Below are 4,712 nucleotides of genomic sequence, written 5' to 3'. Positions count from 1 at the left end.
ATCACTAGGTTCTAGGCAGTGCAGAAGATACTTGGTATACAGTTTTTAGAACTAGACAAGGTTTTTATGAGTGGTTAGTCATGACATTCATCCTATACAATGCACCAGTTACATTTATGAGATTAATGAATAATATATTGTTCCATTTTATAGATTCATTTTTATTTGTATATTTTGATGATATACTGGTATATAGTGCTACCTGGGAGTAACAGATCTCACTTTAAATGTAGGTGTTGGATACATTAAACAAGCACCAACTGCTAGAAAATCCCAAGAAGTGTGAGTTTTCACAGCAATATTTGGTGTATCTGTTAATTTTCACACTGCTCTATGTTGTTTCAATTAATTTAACCCAATTTACTTCTTCAATTAGAAATATTTTCAATAACAATTAATATTTCCAATTATCAACAATAATTGAAGATACAACAGTAAATGCAATGATAAAGGAGACAATCAACACATCAACAAGAGACACTAGGTTTGGTCAAAGAGCAAGGAAAACCCCCATAAGGGGGAAAACCTTTTAACAAATTTTCTTCTATTATATTGTCATAAAATGTTCAGCAGAGATTAAAATGAGCCCAATACAAAATCATCCAACATAATTAACCCAAAAACATTCATAAATATGTTCCCAGCATCAATAAATATCAAAAACAAAGTTTCTTACCTTTGGTCAATTATAGTAAGAATTCAAAAATTTTCCCTAATTCCCAACTGCATGGAGGAGTTTTTCTTGTGGATAAAACCTTCCAACCACACCCTTGATCTTACTATCCTATGGTTATAGCTGAAAATTTTCTTTGGTGAGCCTACTACTGAGACCCAAAACCCTAAAACTAGTGTGAGCTTCGAACCTTGTATTTTCATACCTGTGCGAACCTATTTTCTCAACCTTACCTCAGACCTATGTGAACCAATAAATGAATAAGAGGGGAAGAATATTCTTGGTTATGTAAAAATGAGCTTGAGGTTACTTGTATTTATAGGCTTCCAAGGGTGACCAATTTCTTGTTAGGATCGACCTATCCAAATGTGCATATGTGGACTATTCTTCATAAGTACACTTCCCCTTATCCAAATTGAGCGCTTCAATAGTCAAAATTGGTCCTCTTGGAAAGAGGAACCTAGTCCCATGGTTTGAATTTGTCACTGAGCTTCCAAAATCAGCACTCCCTCTCATCTAGGAAGAAATTTCAACTGCATCATATCATGTGTGTCCTACCTTCATATGATGTCCCATCTCTGCTCAACTCTATCTGATAAAACATTCTCGAATCTAAAGAAGAATAATTGGGGAGACTTAGATACCAACCTCTATAATGTCGAAGATCAAATATAAATCCAAAACAATATCGGGGAGCATATCTAAACCTAAAACTACATCGGCGAGCACATATTAACTTGGAATCTCATGGGGGAGCACATATCAACCTATCGTATTGCACACTGATCTTCCTAAAAATGACCCTCAAGGGTCATATGGTAGAACACCTACATCATAATCAACTTGGGTTGTACACCTCAAGTACACTCTCAACATGTTGGCTAGATGGGGAGTAGTAATCCCAATAAGCCTAGGGAGTGGGTATGATTCCAACTAGAGTATACTATGCAAGACCAATATATGGGAGAAACATCTCCAACCCTATGGGTAACAGATAGGGAGAAACATCTATAACCCTATTGTCAAGATATCCTTCAACCCCGGGAGCCCTCCATCTCAATTCCTCACCCTAGGAGCTCGAATAGGGCGAAAGAGTTGGCTTAGTGTTCTCGATCATTGATGCCTCTTATCAAGAGGGGTCACATCCATCATTCCAAGCTAATGCTTAAAGACTAAGAACATCCCTTTCAGAAAAGCCTTGGTGAGAATACCTGCAATATTCACATCTATCGATATGTTATGGATTCTAGTGGGTCCTCTCTGCACCATGTCTCGAATGTAATGATATCGAATATCAATGTGCTTAGAATTGTCATGAAAGATGGGATTCTCTGCTAGACATATCCCAATCTTATTTTTGTAATATATCACTATAGTGTCTAAGACCTACTCAAATATCTCACCAAAGAGCTTCCTCAACCAAACCATGTCGCAGCTCGCCATGCTAGCAGCAATATACTTTTCCTTAGCGATACTCAATGTTATGGACTTCTGCTTCCTACTCATTCAAGATATCTTGGCAGATCCAAGATTAAAGCAACATCCATGTGCATTGTTCATGTCAATAACGTTTCCTGCCCAATCAACATAGGTATATTAATTAATTCAAACATCTCCGACAGTATATCTCATACCAAGGGTGATCGCCCCATGAAAATATCTCAAAATGTGTTTGGAAGCGATCTAATTTGCATGGAGAGGCTCAATCATGAATTAACTTAATTTGTTCACTTCATAGCATATGTCTCTATGGGTTTTCAATAATAACATTAGAGCCCCAATCAATTGTCTATACTTGGACGGATTTGACAAATTGGGTCTTGCAGCTTCTCCTCATAAGTTATTGAAATTAATTTCCATCAGTGTGGGCAACAACTTGCATTATGTCATTCCAAATATCTCCACCTTTGCCTTTGCCACACCCAAGGCCTAGAAAGTAGTGCATGAGTCCAAGGTCCTTCATCTAAAATTCAGAGGCTAGCTCCCTCTTACATTCAATCATCAGGGGCTCCCTACCTGTCAATAATAGATCGTGAAATATAAAACTAAAATCAATGGCATACCTTGGACTACCTTGAAGTAGATGTTGGTATCAACATTGCTTCTTGTGAATGCTAGATTCACAAAATAAATATCTATGTAGGTTTACGATGCTCCATGGGTTTTCTTCAAACCATATAATTCCTTCTTCAACTTGCAAAAATGTGTCTTTTGATCCTTTAATTCAAATCCCTATGGTTTCTCAAAGTACACTTCTTCCTGTAACATGCCATGGAGGAATTTTGTCTTCACGTCCATCTGATGTAGAGTCCATCCCTGACTTGCGGAAAGAGTAATTATCAAATGAATGGTTGTATATCGATCCATAGGTGAAAATATATCGTCATAATATTTTCCCTCTTTCTAGGATAATCCTCGGGCCATGATCCTTTCTTTATATTTATCAATTCTATCATCAACTCCATGTTTGATCTTGAATAGCCACTTTGAAGTCACCACAGATTTCCCCTTCAATCTCGGCACAACATCCCATATGTTATTCTTTATAATTGATTTATATTCTTCAGCCATAACATCCTTCCAAACTTGATATTTTATGTCTTCTTCGAGGGTGGGAAGTTCGGCTTGTATCATAGTGCTCATGGCTGAAATATATCCCTAGTCCCTGCATGTCTTCTTTATTTCTCTAAATGATCTTCGAACGGGAACATGTCTCTCATCATCCTGCAATCTGTCATGAAGCCAAAGTGGCCTCTTCCTAGTAGGAGGATCACTTGAAGGAGGATATAACGGATCCATGGGCTCCATGGGATCATCCACAATATGTGTCTCGAATTCAGGTACGAAAGGACCATCTAAAATATCCATATCATCATTCTTCTTCTCAGGAGGAAGAGGTAGAGGACAGTCCCTTTCTTTTCCAAGGGAAACATATTCATCAAATGTTACATCCCTACTAATATCAACCTTCCTTTGACCAGGAATATATATTCTAAAAGAATTAGAATTTTTACAATATCCAACAAATGTATCTTTTCCTCCCATGGATTCCAACTTGTTTCTTTTGTCCTTTTGCACATGGAAATATACAGGGTATTCAAAGATGTGGAGGTGGTATAACATTGGGCTTGACACATGTGAACACTTCTTTGGGGGTCTTTTTGTCCAACTCTTGATGAGGCACCCTATTTTGAACAAATACGACAACATTCATTACTTCTCCCCAAAGTAATTTTGGAAAATTTTGATCTTGGAGCATGCCACAGGGAGCTTCTATAATATACATGTTCTTTATTTTAGCTACTCAATTTTATTGAGGAGTATAGGGTAGAATCGTCTCATTCTTGATACCTTCCTTCTTGTAAAAATCAATGAACTCATTTCAAATGTACTCTCCACCATTGTCAGACATTAATATCTTGATTTTCTTCCTTGTTTGATTTTAGACCAAAGCTTTGAATTCCTTGAAAATTTTGAAGGCTTCATCCTTGTGTTTCAAATAATATATCCACATCTTTCATGAGAAGTCATCAATGAAGGTGATGTAATAGAGATGACCACCAATAAAATGTACAAGCATTGAACCACATAAGTCAGAATGAATGAGATAGAGGATGTCATTTGTCTTGTTCTCGCTAGAGGAGGATGGTCCCCTTGTCTTCTTTCCACTGACACAAATTGGACCTAGTCCACCATGTTGGGCTTGAACATTAGGAATTCTAGAAACCAAATTCTTCAATTTCGAAATAGCATCATAATGTAAATGGGAAAATATTTGGTGTCATAGCTCTCTTAGACAATTTGGATGATGGTCTAATGCTAGAAGAGGTCTTCCGGTAACCCTGTAGAGTCCTTCAAATCTTGATCCCAATGTGAATGCATCTTTCATAGGTGAGCCAACAGGGCAAGTAAGAACCTTTCCGTTGATGAAGGCAACCCTCATCCCTTTGTCTTCCAAAGCAGATATTGATACCAAATTCTTCTTCAATCATGGTACATACATCACATCATGGAGCACAACAGATTCCCCAGACTACAA

This window comes from Pinus tabuliformis, chromosome 6 (genome assembly GCF_031772625.1).
Source record: "Pinus tabuliformis cultivar Carrire ecotype Pingquan chromosome 6, CPIR1, whole genome shotgun sequence".
NCBI lineage: Eukaryota > Viridiplantae > Streptophyta > Pinopsida > Pinales > Pinaceae > Pinus > Pinus tabuliformis.
The sequence above is the reverse complement of the archived record's forward strand: the minus strand, read 5'-3'. Positions refer to the sequence as shown.